Consider the following 25,133-nt stretch of genomic DNA (forward strand, 5'->3'; position numbering starts at 1 on the left):
CCCTCAAAATTCTGCAACCCCCAGATTTCTTTTGAAGTTGGGAAGTAGAAAACCCATCCAAAGTTGAGTGTCTCATCCACTCCAGACATCTCATTAGTTTGTAAGGCCTGGGACATGTAAAAGGCCCCTCTTCCTGACTTCTCACACAAGAGTACCCAAACAACAGGGGTTGGGGGACATAGGGGAGGGAGGAGGTGGTACTGGACTGAGATTCTTGCCATCTCTCTTGCTGAAGTGTCTCTACTTTGGACAATAATTAACTACCGTCCCCCATCCCCTCAAGCAGGATTAAACCCCATCCACTACACCACAGTTCAAGACAATCTCAAGACCCATAATTGCACAGAAAGCTATTGTTGCTTCAGTTTAAGGTCTGGATACTTTTTAAAACTTTAAACATGTCTCTGTACAGCTTAGTATTTTAGAAACATATTCCTCCAAGCAATTCAGCTCCAGAAGCAGGGACGAGATCCTATGTAAATGACACTTCCTTTTTTTTTAAATTCTCATTTCAACTATCTCAGTTCCTGCTGTAATGCTTTTCCCAGTTTCCAAAAGTAATTTTCTTCTCAAACATACCGTTTATTTTTAATTGTAACAGTACTCAAACAGGTACAGTCAGTACAGATGATCACATTACACTCCTTTTGCCTTGTTTTTAGCAAGTCATTCCAACACATAAAAATGCAGGGTCTTCTAATACATGTGTTACAGCATCACAAAGGCAAGCTTCCTGAAGTAAGTACATAGTCAACAGGGAATTCAAAATGCAGAACTTTGTACTTCATTTAAAGGTGATAAAATCCTAAATAGGCATCTAAAACAATAATGTTCCATTGTTGTTAAAGTCTCCAGCTGTTTCTGAACCTTTCAGCATTCAAAAGCTTTATACAGTCCTAGCTTCTTTATTAGACTGTCCTATAACCTGGCATCTCAGTGTTTCCAAGTTTCTGATCATGTTGTTTTTACTTTCATTCATAATAGAAAAGGATAAAATGTAGATATTTATATACTAAAGCTCTCTGATTTTAATAATAATGTTTTCAATATCTCATAACATACATAGAAAACTAAAATTTAATTAAAAACTTTAGAGAAAAATATTTTTAAAAGAAAGTTTTGCTTTATTCAGGACAGAGGGAAAAAGGATATAATGTGAATTCAGAAAAGCAATAGCTTCCATTATTCCCTGTTCCCATAAGTAATAATAGTACTTGTTCTGAAACGTGGTGGCTTTCTCTTTGCTCACTTATTTTTCCGTTCTCATGATGATTACAGGGCACTCAACTTTGGTGTTTATTTTTAACTCTACTTTTTGTCCATTTATGCCTCACATCACAAGCTCATCTCCCGCAGAACCTCGCTTTGAGAGCACATTTAAGAGACAGAAAGTCCTCCTACGTTCCTGCGCTGTCATTGTCATTGGCACTTCCACAGCGTTTATGAAATTTCCTGGTAAACTATGAAAGTGGGTTGGAGTTCTGCAAAATGGTTGCTTTTCTTGAAAGCACAGCATCACACCCTTTGTGCCGGCATCCTTGCCTTTATATTGCAAATGTTTTTATGTTAACTGAAAAATGTGCTCCCTTCCGTTAGTGGGCAGTGACATTTTTTCTCCAGGTCTCACAGTACATTTCAAACTACATCAGAGTTGTTTCTTGCTACATGGTTTTATTTGAACAAATTTGATTGTCAGTAGAATTACAGCAACTTGGCTTCTAGCTGGGATAATTCATATCTGTTCAGATTTACAAGATGATTTGATTTAATAGACTTGTCTACAGTATAATCATTAACAGTCTCCTTTACTGGGCATATTATTTTTGGAGGGTATTTGTTGGAAAGGGAAGAAATTTAGGTTTTTCAGAATAAACATTGTTTCAAAGTTGCGATTTTATACGGTTATGGCAATTAAATTTTAGTAGATTCATTTAATTGTCTGCATTTCTCTTTCTACTGGCCTATATTGTACCACTCTAATGGTTCTGATCTTGCAACACAGGGATTTCTTGGGAGATTTCTGCCTAAATACTGCCTTCCATTGTTGACCCATGTTTCTTCTAATATGCTTAAATTCAATGATTCAATGATCTCCAGTTTTTCAACATCTAAAATAGCTTATGTTGTACACAGGAATATTGAGAAGAAGCTGGTCTCTACTCCCAAACTTACTTAGATAGCACCAGTCACAGTCTAATATATTTGACTATCATCTAACAAGCATCATCTTCCACTGATGAAAACAAAATCTATTTTTGCACTTACATTCTCTTTCTTAGTTTACTCAAAATGCTAAAAATTCTATTTTCCAAATTCCATGTTAGAGAAGTCTTGCTCTTACAATTTTTATTTGTTCTTTGTATTTTACATAAGCCTAAAAAATTCCCTGTCTTACTGAACCTTATTGACTTGGACAAAATAATTTTCTAGTATTTTGTTTAGGACCCCTTCCTATACCTGAACATCTTAGTTCTATCTGGCATATTCTTGATTCTGAATTCTGACAGTAAAATATTAACATTATACAAAAATTGCTTAATGTTCACCTTAAAAACAAAAAAAAGAAGGCATCAAACAATAGCTATCAGAATTAAGTAATTTCCGTGTCTTCATTTCTGCAGTAATCTCTACTTTGTTAGCTTTCCATAAAATGGCTTTGTTAAAGACCAAACTTAATTTTAGTCACACTCAAAAAATACCAAGGCATCACAATGTGACAGATTGTATTATCATTTACCTTACATATAAATTTGACTAATGCATTGCCCTTTGAATCAGTAAATAAATGGGTTTTAAGAATGAGATTTCTCTGAAGATGTCACTGAACATTGAAAGCAGAATAGGATGGGCATAGATGACCTTTGCAAATGCAACTGAATACATTTCACAAAACACCTAACTTACCAAAGAATGAATTTGATACTCTCTTTCCTAGACAATTTCTATTTTTGGAACTCAATATGTAAATATTACATTTGTTTTTACAGATTTTACTATTTATCTCCTTGCATGCTACATCACAAAACAATGAAGTATCTGAAGTCAGCTTGTATTTTTTTCACCAACTGACTTAGAACTAAATCCTAAAGCGCCTAAACAATCTATTTTAAAATTTTTTAAGTCATCATGGTAATGGTCAATGGAGAGAGGACAGAAGGATAATCTGCAAAGCTAAGTATTGAGTACTAAAGCACTACTACTCCATTTTCTATTGTTACATTTAGGAAGCTTCCATAATACCAAGTGGAAGCAGTCCTTAATTTGTTATTAACTTCATTTAATATCTTGCCAGAATACATAAAAGTCTACAAAAAGAAGGAGTATATTCCTTCTGCTTAGATATGCAAACCCATCCCTTCTGAAATATGCTCCTCAAGAACATGGTGTATAGAATTTACTTCCACTTTCTTGCCAAAAATACTGAAAGAAGCCATTCACATTACTTTCAAGAAATTTTAGGTTACTGACTAGTCTCACAAGGAGAGGCAAACAGAAATTGCACTGACAATGAACTGGGGCAAAGGAAATTTATTCGAATTAGGAAGCAATAATTAGGTAATGCAGTATATAGAATCATAGAATCACATAGTTTAGAAAGACCTTTAAGATGATTAGGTTCAACCGTTAACCCAGCACTGCCAAGTCCACCACTGAGGGATACCTGCAGGGATGGTGATTCCACCACTTCCCTGGGCATCCTGTCTCAGCGCTTGACAACCCTTACAGTGAAGAAATTTTTCCTAATATCCAATTTAAGCCTTCCCTGGCACAACTTGAGGTCATTTCCTCTTGTCCTGTCACTTACTGCCTGCGAGAAGAGACCAACCTGTCTACCATCTCCTTTCACATAACTGTAGAGAGCATTAGGTCTCCCTGAGCTTCCTTTTTTCCCAGCTAAACTCCCCTGCTCCCTCAGCTGCTCTCCATAAGATTTGTTCTCATATGATATGTTAGAGGCACACTTCAGAGCAAAGACTTAGTTTTCTTTGATATCTGAACAACATATAAAGCTTTCCTTATTTCAGATGCAGCAGGTTCCAAATATCTCCTCATGTAGCAGTCTCATTTCTTACTGCTACCACCATAAACAGATACATTACTACATTTTATAAAATTGCAAAAAATCACAAACTGTCATTTTTAGATGACAGTTTCTTGAGTTGAGTAAACTGAACTGAGATTCATGCAGGTTTAAAGACATAAATCAGAAAGCCAAAAGAAACAGGAATTGTTCTTTTTTATCAATGCTAACCATTCAGTGCAATGCAAACTCCTGATTAATAATACAATAAAACCATCAAGTAGTAACTCAAGATAAATAAACCTGTTTCATATTAAAAAAAAACACACAAAAGAAAAAAAAGACATTGATAAAATAATTACATTTCAATTTCATGATAAGTGATGTAGGAAAAAAAGGGATTTCCTCTTTTTGTTATATCTGACAGGAAAACATCTACTATGACAAATTTGGATCAATAAACTCATTTCCAATCTTTAAAAAAGTAGAAAAATAAAAATTTTCCTTAGTTGAACATTATGTATTTTATATATTATTATTTAATCCTTATAGTTTGAGATAAATCTTAATTGTCAAACCATGTCATTCACCAACACTGTCTGAACATATTTGTTTACAAAGACAAGAAATCACGGCAAAATGAGATATGTTAAGTGCAAATTACATCTCAGTTCTCTTCATGAACAAGCAAGATTACTGGAGATACAGGACTCTAAAGGAAAATTGAGAAATGGATAACCCATTGTGAAAGGGAAATAAATATATTTCCATTTTTTTTACTATTTAGGAACATTATTGTTTCTATATAAAGTGACATTACAGAAGTTCCATCAGACAACCTTAAATTTATGCTGTTAGTATGAATACCTTATATAATTAGAAAAATACTACATTTTGTAGTAAAGCATGAATGCACTGTCATGAATTCATATGGAAGATATAAAAAAATTAATATCATTATATGTAACAATATCATTAATATTTTTTAACATTTTAAACAACATTACATTCCTCTTTCACAAAGAGTTGCTATTTTCACTTTAATCTTCAAAACCACTTGCAGCAAAAGAAGTGAAAGGAAGGTAGTATCACCAAAAAAAGTCTAATTGAGGAACCACAGCTTTTTTTTGCGTGTGTGCTTTGTTTGTTTATTTGTTGTTTTGTGGTTTTGTTTGTTTGCTTTGTTGGGTTTTGTTGTGGTGGTGGAGGTGGGGGTGGTTTTGTTGGGGTTTTTTTTTTTAATAGATACCAAAGAATTGTCATGAGTTATGTGAAAGACATTAGTAGGGACTACTTGAACCACAAAGTAGCCAGTCATACTAAATATTAAGTTGTTCTTTCCTTTTTGCAGTGTAATTAACTGTTACCTGGGAGCGCTCTTTAACCAGGGAAGAAGTAGCAGGAATAACCAGGAAGAAATAGAAAATACTTTTCCTATGTACAAGTGCTTGTATATTTTATTTGAGAGAATACAGTGAGATGGAGAGACAGAAAGAGAAGTAATGCATGGCTGCTTTGGTTTTCTGAGATCCCATTTTCCCCAAATTCTCCCTGTTAGGAAGCTGAGTTCTGTTCAGCCTACAGATTGCAGGGCTTTATAATCTGTTGTATTAAACACAGTTCAGAAATCTTCAGAGCAGCAGCTTGGAAAACTGATTTTCAAATAGTGAGACAAGAAACTAATCCCCTGAGCTTGCAAAACACAGTCTGAGCCATTTCTGATTCAGAATAAGAGAGTCATTTCTTCTATCTTTGGTATAACAAAGCTGTGCCTCTTTACAGAAGCTCCTCTCTGCTTATTTTTTAACTTGGGCTACATCCTCAAAGGTTTTTTGTCTTCACCCCATCTCCGCTATGCAAGAAAACTTGGAGTACACAGAAAGAAAACAAACTCTTATGAAGTTACATGACCCAGGATCTGGGCTTTAAGGACATCAGTAGAATTTGACACTGATATAGAACAATCACAGGAAACTGTGACAGGCAGTCACTCAACTAAAACCATTTGAAGGACTTCGGCACAAACAGCCTTGCTTCTCTGAAACCGTTCTTGCTTCAAGACTGACTCTAGCAAGAAAAAAATGGTTATAAGTGGTGACTGCTTTCATGTCAGCTAATGCTTCTGGGGGGGTGGTGGGAGGAAGGGAACAAAACACAAAAAAACCTGAACAAAATCAAACCATTTATCCCACTTAGATTATTCTGACTGTCTTAGAAAGACTATTTAGTCCAGATATTTAGCTATGATCCAGAAAATAAGCAGAACTATACTCATAGTAACTATGAGAAAATGAGCAAAATCACTTTGGGTTAGCTTGATTATTCACTAATAAGGAATAAGTAAATCTTCCAGTTCTGAGCCTTTTAATGATATAGTGGAGACAGTCAGCAGAGACTACCCAGCCTCTCACTGCCATCATTAACTAAACTTACTCTCCACCTGCAAAATAATGAAAGTATTCCATAAAGTCTTACAAGGTTGCAAATGTCTGCTAGGTTTTGGAGGAGCTCAAAGTTGGTTCATGCTTTGACAAAGACCTGCCCAAAAATATCTCAAAACCACCAAGGCAGCTTTCAATCTCTAAATCTAAATTTTATTAGAGCACAGACCAGAACAAATAGCTTTTAAATATATAACCTGAAAGGAAAATAAAAAACCTACAATAATAATAATAAAAAAATCTTTATAGGAATCTCCCATTCTATCTAGTATATTTATGCAGTGAATTCATGATCTGTTTTTTTCATCATGCTTTGTTAACAGTCCAGCTCTCTCAGCATGAACTGGCTATACATCTACCACCTGTATTTTTTTAAGCTGCTCAGGTTACAGGCCGTTCTTCCCGTTTCTCACATCTTGTCTTTCATTCCCTACCTGCTGTACTCCCATTCCATTATTGTTTCCCAGATGTGCATCTCCAACAATGCTCAACATTCAAGAGGACATAAGAAGACAGCCCTCTTCCCTGCTGCCCAATTACATCCTAACTTTAATAACAAAACATATTTCTAAACTTAAACAAATAAAACAAATATGCCATCAGTCACATGTCCTTCTTTACAAATTTGTAGAGACACTTAGATTCTCTTCATGGTAACAGAACTTGACAGAAGACAAAAACTCCACCTTGTAGCTACCAGAAAATACAGTGTAGTCTGTAATTTCTGGTTGTTTACACAGAGGTATATCAGCACATAGAGCCAAAGCCACCAGCAACTTCACCAGCCACCCAGCCATAACATGAATTTTGTAGAGTAGTGAGTCAGACTGAAGAACCATGGCAGTTCCAAATGCGCATTTTCTCTCAAGATGTGTAATACAAAAGTGACAAAAAAACCCCAAACAAAACAAAACATATTTCTGAAGGCTGCTGAGCCACAGCATTTTCACAGTGATGGCTCTTCCCTTCACTGCTTGACTAAAAGAGTTAACAGCCTCATCATTTCTTGTCAAGTCTGGCATCATCTCTTAGTTTATTAAAGATGCCCAATTACATGTGTGAAGGTACTAAATGAGGCGAATTCCAGACCTGCCACTGGTATCTTCCAGTAATATAACTGGTGTCATTCCTGCAACCAGGTATGGCTACTTTCCCTTAAGCTAATGATCTTTTAATGATCACTCCTTCGAGAAGGAGTGAGGACAAACAGGTAGCTCATTCTGAAGGACAGTCCAAAAATGCACCCAAGATAGCTTACTTATCCACCCAAAACATCTCACCCAAGCATCTAATCTGTGTGCTCTTCAGATCTGCTCCCACTCTGGAGACACTAATGCTCTTAATGCTTTGGATAAGTCTTTCCACCCCAGGACTGAATTCCAGACCCTGTCAGACTATTCTGGTTGGACTGGAATTATGGCCAGATGCAGACAGCCACTTATTCTCTTACACTGTGTTAGGAGACCTACCTATACTACAAAAATGCAACATATGGGCACAACTAAATTTGAACTAGCTTGCTTAGCATCCTCAACTATCAGTTGCTGATTTTTCTCACACCAGGATTTCCACTCCACCCTTCAATCTGAATCTTGTCCTGAAAACCACTTTACAGAACATAAAAATTCAACTAGCATGTTTTAAACAGAACTCAAAAGCAATTTCATTCTCCAGATCTATTTGCTTGTCTTGCAGCAGTAACTTCTGAGACCCAGTGTAGACTGAGACACTATCGTGTGATCCAGCACTCACAGGAGCCAACAGGTATGCTCCTAAAGAACAAATTACAACATTTTCTCAGTATTAATATTAAACCCTCTCTAAATCTCTTACATTTACCGCACATTTATTATACCGACAACTTAAATGTTATTAGAAGCTGAAAGATTACAGAGATTGAAAAGCAGGAAATTTATCCTTGGGATTTCCACAGCAACTTCTGACTGTGCTTGGTGACACTGCAGTGACAGCACTGCTACCAGCCAAGAGCACTGAGCGGTTGCAAGAACTGATGCAGATTTCACTACTGTAATCATGTCCTAACAACATCCATCAACTGAATGTTTCAGGTTTCTTTAGCCTTCTAACCCAGGGTCTGATCTGCCTGTCCTGTTTCATTTTCTAACTCTCATGTGCTATTACTCAGGTTGTCTGATGAGCAGTGTGAGGGCTGCTCCTCTGTACCAAAACCAGAGGTGTTGCTGGCTCTTCACCTATAATACTGCAGGTGAAATGCTGTGTGCGTTAGTATCATAACACATCTCCAATGCAGATTTGCATACACTTCAAAAGCAACATAGCATAGCTGAAACACCTAATGCTTGTACTTTTTATTAGGACATAACTTGAAGCTTCTTCAGCTCCTATGTGCAGTCGGGACAAAGAAAACAAACAACAGGGACACTTCTAATCTAGAAAGCTGTTCAAAAATAATCTACTTCCTTTTCAACGAAGCTCACAATGTAGCAGAAGTCCTATGTGTTTTTCAGAGACCTTTGATAAAGTTCTCTGTTTCTGCACCCTACAACAGAAGTTTCCGACATAAATCTTGCTCAGATTTGACACACAAGCTAAACTCCCTCGTCTACACACAGAAAGGATTAGCCTTGATTATGCTTTATTAGATTCTTCACTAAAATCTATGGCAGCAGCCTTATGAAGTGGGTGACACTTTATGTTCCTAAGAAATTATTTTTAGCTGTATGCAGTGTGGGTTTACCTGAGAAGGAAGAGGAGGAAAAGGGGAAAGAGAAGGTAAAAGCTCCCATCACCCTGACTGTCACAGCTGTGTGCTGCTACAAACCCCACCTGCCGTTATTTTTCACTGTGTGTTTTTGGAAAAAAGCCAGGAATCTGCTGCTTTACAATCAAAGTGTCACTTCAGCTGTTTCTCCGGAACCTCACAAGACATCAAAGCAAGTGTAAGACATTACACTGACCATAACCAATGGTCAGCAACAACTTTGCTCTCGGTACAAGGCCTGAAGATGATGGGCCAACCTCTTCTTAAGGTAACAGCCCTTGGCACTCTATTTGCAAAGGAACACAAGGGTTTTCAGCAGGGCCTTCCTCGTTGCAACCGTAAGTAAAAAAGCAGCAGCATCCCACCCTAGAATCACACAATCATAGAATGGTTTGGGTTGGAAGAGACCTTAAAGATCATCTCATTCCAATCTGCCTGCCATGGGCAGGGACACCTCTCGCTAGACCAGGTTGCTCAATGCCCCATTCAATCTGACCTTGAACACTTCCAGGGATGGACCATCCACAGCTTCTCTCAGCAGCCTGTTCCCACCTCACAGTGCTTCGCCACCCTCACAGTAAAGAACTGTACATTTAACCTAAATTTCCCCTCTTTCAGTTTTTGACCTTACTGAGAAGGACTGACACAGAGTTCAGAAACTATTTATATTGTATGACTTGAAGTTTCTAAGATGAGCGCACTGACTTGCGCTCTGAAAGGTCATAAACTACTCAGGGCACCCGATGCTGAAGACCAAAGCCTGAAGTTGCATGATGTAAATACAGCAACCATGGTATCAGCCTGGATGTTTGTAACTGAAAAACGACTTGGATCTGAATCTCTATAGCACCAGCAGCTGCCTGGAAGTAGGATGGTTGACCTTTGTTTTTAGAACAAAGATAAACTTTAGAACAAAGATAATTTTTTTCTCGTAGTTTACCAAAAGAAAAGGAAACCTTGAGAAGAAAAGCAAAACTTAGTGGATTAAAAGCTTTTTCATTCTACTCTAATAGGCCAAATTGAGCAATGGCAGTTGAAAAAACACTTGGTCACACCAAAACAAACAAAATTATCAACGTCTCAATGTTTAAATCCTGACATATGAAAATACTTAATTTAGTCAAAGAGTAAATATTTAATTTCATAGACGAGTGCAATTTTATAATTTTAAAATTAAACTGACAAATTGAAATAAAGACCTGCTTCAAAACTGGGAAAGAAATTCAAAATTCTGAAATGTCTTTCTGAAAAGGTTTACTCCAGACTGCTTCCAGGTTCACCCTTTTCCCTCACAAGAGAAACATGGTTAAACTAACATGTCTGAGAAATTTCTTTTGTTGCTTTGGGTTCTATATTTAGAATCAAGAAGTTTGCAAAGAAAAGTACCTTTAAACATAGTCTTGTCCTACCAAATAAACTATCTAAAGCAAAGGCACATAAATCCTTTCCACCTGAGCTAATGGTATCAATTCTGAGGCTTCTGGCTCCAGCCTAGTTCTGATGTGTGTAAGGACCCAAAATCTAAAGAACTTGTCATAGAGATATGCCCTATTTGGAAACACAGAGACAATAGAAAACCAGACTATTACTACTAGACTCAAATTTTCACAAGAGCAGAATCTATACCCTCTCATTAGGAAAGTGTCATGCATTGAGAGAGGACAAGTGTCTTCCATTGAATTTCCTTTGTTGCCTCCTGAAATCTCCAGATATCCAGATCTCTAGATATTCAAAGAAAACCAAAGCTAGTTTTAAATTTCTGTCCAAAACTGCATCACAAGTTGCTTTGTATTTCTACTTTGGATTTTTTAATTTTAGAACATGTTAGTTTTGAATATTTTGAAATATATACTTTAAAAACTATACAGTTATTCATTGGAATTATCATTTAAAGTTCAAAGCAAAGACAAGGTGCTTCCATCATATTTCAGTTAAAAAAACTGCAGTATCTACAAAAATTTTTATGTGTTCTATTGATTACAACACTCTGTAGACTCTAGTGAATATGTTACACTGTGACTCCAGCAGTGTGAAGAAGGTGGCATGGCCCTGGTGGGTAAAGCACAGAGGTTCCAATCAGGAGAGGAGTGTGGGTCAGGCTCCACTTTGAAGGGGACTAGATTGGTCCAGAGCACTGCGGTGTGTTTCTGGAGGAGGATAAGCACTGACCTCATATTGTAAAGTCATAGTAAAAAGACCCTCCTGGCAGAAGATTTCCAGGCTGAACGTAAACACAAGAGATCACCATCACCCTCACTTTAGACCAGAGTAACAGATGCGCTACGAGGATGGACAGTTTGTCCAAAGCAGCAGTAAAAGTGCGGTTTGCTGCATCCTAATCCTGGATGTAGCTGCCCATCTTAGGCTTTACAAAAGGACTTCATATGACTGAAAAAGACACAATTAATAACTGTATAGAAGAAACTGCTATTTACTAGCATGTCAGAGGCCCTGAGTTATACATTAACTGAGTATGTTTTTTTCTGTAAGACAGTATTAATCACACTGCTGGGGCAAATGGAAGAATTAAAATAGAGGAATTTTAAGTGGGTGAAGTGAAGGGGAAAAGGCTTGCCACTGTTAATAAAATAAAAAATGTCAGTGCAAATAGACATCACCTAATAGAAGCCTCCTATCTGTGTAGCAGAATGTCATCTACTGACGAATGCAACTGGAAGGGGGAGAAAAAAAAGAAACCCTTTTGACAGTTTCCAAACAATTCCAAATAAACCAATCTGCTTTTAAAATCACGTTTTGGTCAATTCATGGTAACTACTGGATATTATATTATTTATATTATATAATATTTATATTTATATTTATTATATTATTTTATTATATTAATTATATTATATAATTTATTATATATTATATATATTATATATTATATTAATATATGATATATAATATATTATATATATTATAATATATAATATATAATATATAATATATATTATATATTATATTAATTATATTATATTATTATATTAATATTATATTAATATTATATAATACTGTATTATTCAGAATAAATAATTTCTCATTGGAATTTACCTCCTTTGAAAAGTCACAAAGAATTTTGATGGCAGTGTTTGTAAACTGGAAATAGCTCTAAGACTTTTTTTAAAGTTTTGAGACATTTCATTGAATTGTAGAATGGCTTGGGTTAGAAAGGACCTTAAAGATCATCGAGTTTCAACCTCCCTTGCCATGGGCAGGGACACCTTCCACTAGACCAGGTTGCTCAAAGCCCTGTCCAACCTGGCCTTGAGCACTTCTAGGGATGGGGAATCCACAACTTCTCTGTGCGACCTCAATGTAAAGCTGAGTATCTGCATAGCAAGACTTTTCATTCAGTCAGGTAGATCTCATCCCAAGGGTCTAGAGAATCTTCATGGGACACCTATTCATTCGTTGGAAAACATACTTTGTTTTTACTGAAACTTCAGCAGAATCAAAATATCCCAGAAAAGCAGTCTGATTCAATGGCAAATGACCACAACAAACAATAAATGATGTCACAGATGATTACAATGAAGCTTCTCTGAGAAATGTTGTGAGTCATCTGAACCCAGACAATATCAAAATCCTTTGAAATGCCATCCTGAAGGCAGAACTTTTTAAAACCTGGACTTAACAGGAAATTATTTCCTACTAGGGACAACATGAAAATGTGCTCAGTAACTGTTTCTCTCCAAAGAACTTAAAATGACTACCTTAAAGTCAGAAGTCTACAGAAAAACATGTTAATAGTTAAAACTTCCCACAGCTGAAGGGGAGCAGACTTCTGCTTTGTGACACTGACCCACAGCATTCCTGAATATAAACTACTTCCCTGTTCTACCTGTTATTTGTCTTTTTCAGTCCCTTGAATAAACAAGTCTGAGATCCTTCAACAGCAAAAAGCATATTGCATATAAAGATCTACCTCCCAATCAAAGTGTACAGGTAACAATAGTGTACAGGTGGCACAGATATTAAACTAGTCAACTGGTGTCTAAAAGTAGCATGTGGATGTGGGAAATTGGATAAAGCCAACCCCAATGGGATAAAATTCATGTCATTGTTTAACAGAAAAATACTTCTAAGACATTGAAGTGATCCTTTTTTTTGCTTTGATGATCTGCCTAGCAAATACTCAAAACCAGATGAAACATTGATTCTCCTGTGCTCTGCAGTAACATCTCTTCACCTCATCAACCAAGAATGAACCCTACAACTACCATTACTCCACATCACCAAACCTTCTCTGATAATATCCTGGCATTGGTAATAAACATCTGTCACCTCCTATCTGACTACAATAATGTATTTTGAAAAAGCTTTCTAGACAGAACTAAGCAAAAAATAATGTTCCCATTGCGAAATACTTTTTCAGGATAAAGCACAGAACAAAGGTTTCTTAAAGAAAAATTTAAAAGAAAGGAAAAACATTATTCTTACACAAGAATAACTAGTAGCCTGGCAATCAATACAGATTCAAGTTAAAGGCTTTTTGTGTGTATCAAAGCAAATAGGAACTCAAGACTTGAAATGTCCACATGGTAGGAAAGTGCCTGAGACACAGAACTGCTTGATATACCCTGGGGTTTAAGAAAGAAAATTTTCCAGCCTTAAGACACTTTCTGAGCAGAAATTTTAACAAAACTATCCTCTTTTGATGGAAGCTTGGCATTTGGCCAATCCTGACAGATCAGGAAAACTGTTTCAGGCAAAATCAAAATATCAGTCCAACAACCTCTACCAGAAGGACAGAAAAAAAAAAAGTAGTTCATCTGTCTAGGAAGAAGGATCACATGTGACAATGTCACTTTACTTGCTCACCATAAAATATTTGGTTAATTCTTTTCTCCTTTCCCTGATGATGATATACAGTCCTAAAGAATTGCTTCATTTTTAAAAAAAAAAACAAACAATTATAGTTACAAGCATAAAGAAACAAAGAATAATGCAAGCGATCATAGCACAACAGAAGGTCACTTGAACAACTCACAAAATAAATTATGCAGATCTCTTATTCATTAGGGCAGAGTTTCATTACTGCTCCAACAGTATAGACTACAGCAACAGACAATCTCAAAATTAGTGCACACACACATGCACCTTCCCCCTTCTCTAGCAGAGGTGACTTCATATATCTTCTATGGGACTACTTCTCATGGGCTTATTGTCTGTTCAGTCTTGCTTACTGGCTACAGTGGAGAACTCGAAATGAGGAACAAGTTCTTCAGCTTTATGTAATAAAATGAAAAACTCAGTCTTGAGAGATTTATATAACTTCTGCACATACAGAAATTAGTGAAATGGAATTAAAATCTCTGATTTTGTTTACCAAAATCTATACAAAAGTCGGTTGTGGTCATCAGCAGGTTCCAAACTTGCAGTCCCAGAACTAACTGGTTATGTTCTATTTTCCCTTTTCAGAATTGAAAGTAACTCCATCTATCTGCCTATTTCAGCAGTAGAAAGCTTTAAGGAAAATAAGCTCAGTGAAATGCAGTGGGGATACAGGGATAGGCCTGAAGTTCACCCATAGTAAAAGCATGACTTTGCTGTAAACTCTGCTCTACTGACTGAAATTACATAATTGCTGTCAGGTAGCTGGTTGTCACAAGCTAACTGTTAGTTCGCTTGGCTGTGTTTTAATGCATGAAACTACAGGATCTTGGCAGACATGAGGCATTACAGAACCAATGACACAAAAGTTAAAGCCTGAATAATTCATGTAGCAGTACTCTTTGAATAAGTCTGGTATACCCACGACAGTTTTTTAGATGGAACAAGATATGTATAGCTCATTTGTTTGAGTTACCCCCCCAGTCCATGCCCCTCCTTGGGTAATCAGGTATCTTACCAATATGGTAAGTCAGAATGTGTCTGTCAGAACAGGCTTTGGCTGGAAATGCTGTTCTGATGAAATAGAAAACACAGCATGCTTCACAGTGAAAAACTCCACAAACCTAAATGTCGGTTTGTTTTCCCAGATGACAGTACAGTCATTTTCTGCACAGCTTTGTTTAATAAGTTGTTGGTATTACTACTAGTCTGATTTTCAAGCTGAAGCTTTTAAGGAGCCAGAGCAGTTTCCAATGCATTGCTATGTTATTCTGTTAAGAGCTGCTTAGGGAGCAGACTACAAACCATTACCGCTCTCTCTGGTTTTGGGTTTTGAGCAGTCTCAAGATGCAGGCCTAAAGCATCCTGCCTTCCATGGTCTGAGTTTTATCACAGCACAGATAAGGATAACTATGGCCTTGTCTATATTAGAGTCATATTCTTGTCCTGAAGAGTCCCAATTCTCGGCAGTCACATAAATACCCAAAGTAAACTTAACATTTAATATCATAACTGATCTACATGTGTTATGTATCTACAACTGCATCTTGTTGCTAGGATAGTCAAAAGATCTTCTTCCTTTCTCCTGTGTTGTTCCAATTTAATTGGAATTTAATTTGCAGCCACACCCAAGTGGCATATAAGCACTGTGATATCTGTTTCACTGTTTCCATTAGAGCAAAAGGTGAGATTCAGCGCTGGTTGACCTTACTGTAATGACTGAGCAACAGCCTCATGGCTGGCCTTATTTCAGCCTTAAAGTCACAATGAAGAAGGATGGCAAAATTAATTCTTGTGATTCTGAATGGCAGGACTGTGCAACTGCATGTTGGGATGGTTGGGAAACAATCCTGTTACCTTTCAAAAGTATTTTTGCGGAAGCTTACATGCAAAGGTGGTGGCAAAGGGTTTCCAGAGCTACAGAAATTCGTATTTCTCCTTCCTCTGCTGATATGCAAAGAGGAAAACGTTTATCTTGCTGCAAATAGAGTCTGAATGACCCCAATTAAGAAAATCTATTCAGTTTCCTCATTTTCCCCTTAAATGGGAGATTAGATAGAAGTAAATAGACAGATGAACTAACACTATTCAGAATTAGTTCACTGATGAACTGCCTCACAATTGTTTATAAAACATGCCTTCCTACAAAGAGAAAAGAATGATTGTAACTAGCCAGACACTCAAAATGTAGAAAACCCAATGCATTCAGTGTACAGAAAGACCAAAGTCCAATTCATCATGGAAATATTCTCAACAAGGGATACAATAATAATAACACTGATATTTCAACAGTTGTCCACTAAAGACGCTTTTTTGTTTCCATGGCAGTAGACAGTAGAGTCCAAAACTGTAACATTTTCCTGTTACTTACCAAAAAAAAGAAGAAGAAAAAAAAAGAAAGAAAGACAAAAGCCTTCTCAGGGGGTAAAAATTCACCCCGATAACAAAATGGAGGTAGTCAGGACTCACAGAGCTGTCAACATATTAAAGTCACTGTGCGAGACATTGTCGATACTATGGCAGAAGTGAAGAAATATTTTTTCACCTCCTACACAGCTATGACATATCCCTAAAAAAGAACCCAGTATGCCACAATCTATTGGACTCAGGACGTGAGTTGCGCCATTAGTCCTCTAGTGTTACATCTGAACAGCTCTGGAAAATAAACAGCAAACATCCAAATTGTTCCCATGTAATTGCACACATCTATCTGGAAATCAATTGGAAAAAACACTAATTTACATATAAATTATTACACAATCAAAATATAAATAGAGTAAGTAGAATAAAAGTAAGTAGCAAATAGTTAAAAACTGTTTCTACGTCAGGTCTTATTTGTTGTAGTTTGGGTCATCCCTTGATACAACTGAAGGCAACAAAAATACCTAAAAAGAAACAAAACCTTTTTGCTGCTTTAGGCTCCAAATGTAGCTGACTTCTCTACTCTAATTGGGAACTAAAGTTCTGAAGTTATCCATATTACTAATATTCAAAGTATACTAAATCCAAAGATGCTGCTTCAAACAACTCCTATTATGTCCTGGATGGATACTTATACCAGAACAGAAAACAACCAAAAAACCTAAAAATTACACTGTCTTTGCAACTCTGTTTAAACTAAAAGTAATAAAATGTCTAGTCAGATCGCTCAGGTGCATTCAACTTATCTTTTCCACACCTTAACATGGCTGAAATTTCTGAAACTATAGCCAAAATTTGCAGTGAGTGATTTTGGAAAAATATCAGCAATTTACCGCCAGTGCATTCCCCACAGCTACTTAAACTCAACACTTACACTGCTTATATCTGAACACTTGTTAGTAAAGAGTAGAAAATAGGCTGATTTTCCTTATATCCCTTACATTTAAAACAAATGCCAACTGTGAAAACAAAAATAATATTGTGTGAAGTTGGTAACGAGCTGACAAAAGTATAGTTAAGAACCTCTAAGCATAAACATTTTTAAGATGAGATTCACTATGTTCCTCATACATTTGTCACGTAGGCTGCTTAAACTGTTTTTTAGCTGCTATTATTTGAACTCTGAAAGGTGAGAGTTTTAGTAAATCAGATCCTGAATTGTTGACTGTTTATCCAATACAAACTTTGAATACAACCGCTCACCGATATCCAATGACCTAAAAACCTATCCAAATAATTAAACAGGAATGTTTGCTTATGGTACCAGTTCATTTCAACTATTATGTTTGCAACATAAACCACTAATAAACAGGGTGATGACTGATGGACTGACTGACTATGGTAAGTGGCCATGAGATGGATATTGCTTTCATCCAGCCATTGTCATCACAACCATGAGATACAAATGACTATTCACACCAGAATATTACTAATTAGAAGCCATTAGTGTCATAATTTATATAAATCTGAGCCATCCACTCATTTTGATTTATTTGTATGCACAATTTTTCTTTGCTTATTTTACACAGAAATTACAACAGAATATTTTTTAAACAGAGCATAAAAATTTTACAAAGATTCCCAAAATCATGTGTATTACATCAAAAGATCTGTTTTTAGGGTAGTAACATCACAACATCACAGTTGTTTGGCACATAAAAGCTACTTAGACAACAGAATTTAATGAATGAATTTACACCTACAGAAGTGCTAAAGTGTTAAAATCCTAAAATGTTACATTTCTTAGTTGTACCCAAATTGACAATTTGGGGACATCTGACCTTTAGAGCTGGAATTAACTAGAATGCCAGCTATTTCTACTTTTTTAGAAAACTAAATATATAATTGGAAGCAATAATGAAGAGGGGTTTATCAATCTAATGCCTGGAACAGTTCAGCCATACACCAATCTCCTGCACAAAACCATCTTCAGGGGGAAAAACAAAAGATAAGTAAAAATAAAAAGTTCTCAGAAATCAGACTGTTGTTTTAAGCAAGCCAAAACTACACTAATGAGGAAGTTAAGACTACAGTCTTCATTTTTTCATTTTTGTGATAAAGGTATAAGTAATATATGCACCAGACTCTGTTTGGAATTTATGATAAATACTAAACTTGATTATCCAAATAAAGGTATTCAAATGAAAAAAATACTTGCTTGGTAGTGAGAACTGATGATGATGATGATGATCATGATCATGATCATGATGTTTATTGTTCACTATCAATAACTTCCTAATGAGTACCTTAGGAGGAACATATAATTTCTAAATCCTTTAACCACACACAATCTAAGTTCAAAAACACTTGCTAGAAGCAAAAGAGATTTTCTTTTCTTCAGATTACCTATATCAGCAATATAGGGATCAATCCCTCATTTTTTTAGCCCCAGAAATAGTTTTCTATTAAAAAAATCTGAAGTATCCTGTGCTATTTCATAATTATTTCTACCTTTTGGCACAGTCATGATCCCAGAAAATTGATAAGATAATAAAAAGGAACTAGTAGCAGAAGGAATCCATTATTATTTATAGTGTGTCCTTAAACAAGAAAAGGGGTAGACAACCATACTTAGGTTTTCATCCTGTAATCATAACTTTATTTGCTTGAGGGCAAGCATGGTTAATCTTCAGGCACAAGCCTAACTAGACCTCTGATGAGACAGGACTTGTAGTGGACACAAGGGAAGACTTGCTAGATTCCAAAAGGTTGTAGCAAAGACCTTCCTACCATGTAAGTTTCTTTCTAGCTTCATAGAAAGAGATTCAACAGTTGATGGCATCTTATTTTTGTTGGCTTAAATAAAACAATTTAAAATACTGTTTGCAACAAAATATTACACATTTCATGTGTCTTTGTTCTGATTACAAAGATGGAACTGTTCTGATTGCACAGCAAGAGAAGTGGAAAGATAAAATAGAGCAGTGAAGTTTAAGAGTTCATTTATTCAACAGTTGATGGTATACAGATTACAGTGGTAAATTTTTTCAACTCATCTGAATTTCATATGAAGATATACAAACCACTAATTAAGGTAGAGGAATTCAAGTCTGTTATACATAAACTAGATAGATGAAAATGAGAGGAGCATCTTCTTAAGCTGGAATATTCACAATGCATAAGGCAGTAAGTGTGTGAACAACTGAACACTCAGTAAAAGCCAAAAGATTTTGGAACAGTTACAAACTATAATCCAAGAACTACAGAGTTTAGTTTGCAAGGGAGAGTGACTGGAAAAAATTCTTACTTCACCACATTTATGAATATACCAATTTGTTAAAAGATTGTTCCTAAAAACAAAACAAAGGAGAAATAATTAAGGATTAAAACAAACCCAAATGTAAATACCTATTTTCTTTATTGTCTAGCAAACAGACTGTTCTTTAAGAATTAACAATAAACTTTACACACACTGCTCTAATTACAAAAACTGTCTGCTACTGTATGAAAAACTCCGTTGCAGGTTTGGAAAATTAATATCAGAATTATACTAAAATATACTTCACTGTTTCATTAAAGAACACACTTTTAAAAGAAGTGCACTAACACAATCTAAGTGTTAGTATGTAATGTTTTTGTGTAAGTATGTATATATAAACCATAGATTTAGTACTTATGATCACAGAAGTCTGAAGTAAACAGTTGTCTTTCAAAGACATTTCCCTCCTTCACACTACAGAAAATACTACAATAAAAGTATAGTAAATTTACTGAACACACATTCCTCACCCGCCACCCTCCCATTGCTCTAGTTTTAAATGGTAAGTAAGGAAGTGAGTCTCTCTCTAACACTCTCTCTAACAGGGGGTGCAAATTCTCATAAAAACCAAACTAGAAATATCTATAATGTATTATTGCATTAAAGGAGACCCTGGTACAAGCTCCCACCTCTAGGCTTATAGTTCCATAAGAATCTTCACTGCAAAGAAACCTGCTGACCTTTTCTTAAGCCTGACATATCTGCTCTGTGCTGAGTGACTTTGAAATTCAGCAACAAAAATGCCTTGAGGCTGGAAAAGTCCTTTTCCATTAGGACATGAAACTACACTCATGTTTACCTGTACAATCAGCTACTAAAAAATGCATACTAATTTAAAAAATCCCCTTCCTTCCATCCTTCCCTCCCCTCCCCTCCCCTCCCCTGCCCTGCCCTGCCCTGCCCTGCCCTCCCCTCCCCTCCCCTCCCCTCCCTTTTCTCCTTTCCTTTTCTATCTTCCTATTCTTTCCTCCCATCCTTCCTTTTCTTTCTTTATTTCTGTTTTGTTTGTGTTGGTTTTTTTTAAACACTGGAAATAGCCTAGCAACCAAAACTAGATGCTTCCTGGAGCCAGGCTTCACAGTACTAAAGGAGAAGCACCAACAGCTACACTTTGTGCCTTGGATACATCTTGGAGTTTGCAAAATAAAGCAGAAAGGGCAGGCTTTGCAATAGAAATGATAGTTAATTATGAAGGATTTTTTATTTTTTAAGTTTTTAAAATTAACTTCAACAGAGAGAACAGGCTGGGTGCTTGTGTTTCATAAAGCTGAATTGTTCTTACATGGAACAAAATGTTTGACTTAATATTTTGAACAAATGTTGAGTTCCATCATTTATTTATGCTGAATACTGCCAATCAGCTGCCCAATCTTGGTTCAATTTACAGCAATTTTATAGCACAGTAACTCCAATGCCTTTCAAAAGTTCTACACCTGGACAAAGGATTAGAATCAAGGCCACAGATGTAATTAAATTGTTTAATTTAGTTACATCCTAGGGATTATACCTTATATCCTAGAAAAAGGATGTTCTTCATATTCCTATTTCAGTCATCTTTCTCATTTATGAAAATCTTACTGAAAAACCAGTATCATATTTATTAGCTTCTATTCACTATTTTAGAAAATGGCAACCATAACAACCTGAGATACTAAAAACCTTGAGGGAACAAAGTTTCTGTATTTTTTTCAACATAGTCCATGTATTTAAATTTTATGTAGAGCTTTTACCATTTACTTCTTCCACTCTTATACTGGCTTTCTTTTGAAATACAAAAATTCTCTGCAATCACCTATAGTTTATAATATAGAATCAGAACTTGAAAGTCCTGGACTCTACTCCTGCCAATTTCTAACTTGATACAAATATATATTGCTAAATTCTGGCATCAAAAGCAGGTAGTCTCATCCTTGGCACCAGGAAAGCTTATGTTCCCTCATTTTCAGTCCCATAGGAAAATAAATTACAATATCTACACTTGATCTCAGCATGCTATTATATTTCTATATTGAGATGAAAAAACTAAACCTCTAATGTACAGAAATGTTATCATCTACAATGGAGTGACAGCAGGTTGCTGATTTTTATTCATAATAAAGGAAATTTAGAGCTTTATTAATTTCCTAATTCTTTTCTACCATGAAATGTAATATCATATATTCTTTCTATTTTCACACTACTCAGTGTATGGCAGAGCATGAGATCTGAGTTAATAATAATAACTCTTGAAAACAAAAATGCACTCGTATCCAAGGGTTTCAGAAAAAGCTGATGGCACAGTAAGAGTACCTGCCACTGGAGTATGTCTTCCTGTCTATAACTAACTCTAATATTTACCTAAGGTAGAAAGGAGCTTAGATGTTACCAAATAAGAGAGATCTCTGTTTACTCATTACGAAAAATGGGGACCCACAGCTGTGTATCGTCAAATTTATGCTTAGAGTCTAAATCAAAAAGCTTCAACAGAAAATTTTTCTGTAATAAATGTTTTAAGTGTTAGCTCTATATTAAAATTAATTCTTTCTGTTTATAAACTACTGACTTGAAAACCAATCATTCAAAATTTGTTTTAAGCTCAGATTTTCATTTATTTCAAACTAGAGCCTGAAACATCAAAAAATTTACATCCACTAATAAATTATATACTGTTAAAAGACAGAATTCTGTCTTTAAATACAGTACAGAAACCTCACCTGTCACTACATCACAATGAATCAGAAATCATCTGTACTGTAACATCCCTTAATATCTCTATTAATCAGATAATTTAGTTCTACAACACATTTAGTAATACAATAGTCGATATTATTGTAATGCATAACCTTACAAGAAAAAAGGCTATATGCAGACAAAACTTGCTTGAACTTTAGAGATCACTCCAGATTGAGGAGTTCATTTTCTAATGAAGAGCAACATCTCCAATTACTAAGTGAAGATATTGAAAAGCAATGTCAGTCTATAGGAAAAGTGAAATTTGGGGTTCTCCAATTTCACATATCCTCTAGATATACAAACTACTTGAGGTAAATAAATGTAAAACAATGCTTATCAGGAAGAAAGAATTGACAAAAAAAAAGCCAAAACAACACAGCACTTTAGACAAAACAAGTAAGAAATTAATGAAAATAAATGTGAAGTCTTTGAGAAATTTAAACCAAATCTTAACTTGCAACTAACATCAAACTTAGAATATTTAGAAAACATAGGTTAAAATACTTACTGCTCTCAGATGTTATCTGGTTTCTACTTTTAACAGAATATTTTAAGATATACAATAGTTAAGGTTTTCTACTCACTTTATATTAAAATAGGAGATATTCTGAAATAACACTGGTACAGCACTACCTGTATATTAAACACCAACTATTCTATCACCCCTGTTTGAAATATTTTTAAAAATCAATAGTCCCTAAAACTGTTACCATTTGTTTTAAAAGCTTCACTTAGCAAGCATAGGTTTTATGTGAAATACTGAATGTATGTGGAAATAAAGCTTGACACTGAGTCTTGCAAATCATGTTTTCAAAAACATTGTTTAAATATGCTTAGAATATTTTACATTCACAGTTCTAGTTTGTGATGATCTAGCAGTCCTCTTAGCAGGTTAACAGCAGTGAAGGAAAAAATTAATAATTTCTTAAACAGACTGTTAAGACTGTGTTTATAGTTCCAAAAGGATTGTGGGTTAATCAACTTCATTTGCAGAAAAGAAGCAAAAAACAAGCAATATGAGTTCAACACCCTGAGAAACAGGCAGTCTTGCACCTAGACAATGCAGGAGCAACGGGCTTTGGAGAACTGCCAAAAAGGATTCATTCTGAGGACAGTCACATAGGAAAGCACAGCTACAGGTTTTGGTCTGCTGAAACTTTGAGGAAGCCAGATAATCCAATACTGGAGCTAACTAGTGGGGATTTGATGTGGTTTCTTAAGCTTTGGGAAACAAGTCGTACACTCATGTGCACAGATACCCATTTCAGTTACACTTCATAAATAGGAGAACTAGAAACTACTTAGGGCACTATGTATAGTGGGAATTATCTTACATCTGAGATTATGGGCCACTCCCACATCTGCTGAAAAACATTAGCTGATCTACTGAGGAATTTTCCAAAAATGCTTTCTTTGGAGAATTAAATTACCTTTGTAGATGCAGTAAAATCTAATCAGTGCATTTTCTGAACATGTTCCCTAGGTCTCTCTTTCTCATAAATATTAATGTACAAAATCAGAGGCCAAGTCATTCCAAAATTCATACACTCCATGTATAAATTTAGAAGGCTTAATGTGGTATTAGCACATAGAAACAGTAAACATCACACATTAATACATTTAAATGTTGAATATTTTCCAGTAGAATATTCTCAAGGGACCTAATTAACCAAATGAAGATTTTTCAGATTAGCAAAGCAGCTAGATATGTAGATGAAAATACAGGCTAAGAAGTTTGAATTTGCTCTAGAGACAAGCATACGTTTTAATCTCTGCTCTCTATAGGTGCATGAGGTGAAGAAGTGGCATTTCCCCAGGTTAGGTAAGGCTATTTCACATGAAGACAAAATCTTGTCTGTCAATTCTCCTATTTGCGATTATATTAGCATAAATTAAACCATTATAACTAAACAACCTCTAATCCAGGAGAGGATGAATCATAGTTGATTGATGTCTGGCATCAAATCAGGAAAGATCTTGGCTTCATGGTTATCCGGAAATTAATGACAGTGATTTCTTCATCAGATGAAGGTAGAATAAAATAAAAATTAGATAAATTTAAAATATCATAACACTAAACAACATGAATCAAAGCTGTCCAGTAAATGAAAATGGTTTCTTCCACTCAGTAGATTACCAGGCAAGTCTCTTACAGAAAACACTTTGCTAGTTTAATTCATTAATCAACATTTTAGTAATGCTGTTTAAAACTACCATGGTATCTATCATTAGAGCGAATATATAAGTAAATAGAAACATTACTCTTTACCCTGAATGAGCTCCTGGATGTATCTTAATGCTACTCTTCCAAAATGTTAGTCTCCCAGAGCACACTTCTGTTGATATTTTAGTATGCCCCTAAACAAAGGACCATGAACAGAAAATTTGTCACAATGACAGAAAAAAAAATTCTTCAGGGCATACACATGATTGTAGCATTTTATGTATTTATAATAACTTAATTTGTTCTCGAATAAATCCCACTGAACCAGAACAGTACTAACAGGCAGTTTTAAAGAAGAATTTAAAAATAAAGAATATTTTTTAAAGTTTGCTAACATGTTGGTATGTGTGCATATATTGTGCATATCTATTTACCTAATTCACATACACATATATGTACAACAGTAAATGTGTATTTTTGATTGAAAAAGCAGCATCACTAGTTTTCACTGTCTATTTCAAAGATGGGGAAACAGT

The 25,133-nt window shown here is 35.4% G+C and overlaps 1 protein-coding gene across 5 annotated transcripts in view; it reads right to left on the minus strand.

Moving 5' to 3' along the window:
* FGF14 (fibroblast growth factor 14) overlaps positions 1-25,133 on the minus strand; it is a 393,310-nt gene that overhangs the window by 101,845 nt on the left and 266,332 nt on the right. The window lies entirely within an intron of this gene.

The sequence above is a fragment of the Myiozetetes cayanensis genome, unplaced genomic scaffold (genome assembly GCF_022539395.1).
Source record: "Myiozetetes cayanensis isolate MyiCay16 unplaced genomic scaffold, myiCay2020 scf5-8, whole genome shotgun sequence".
Lineage (NCBI taxonomy): Eukaryota > Metazoa > Chordata > Aves > Passeriformes > Tyrannidae > Myiozetetes > Myiozetetes cayanensis.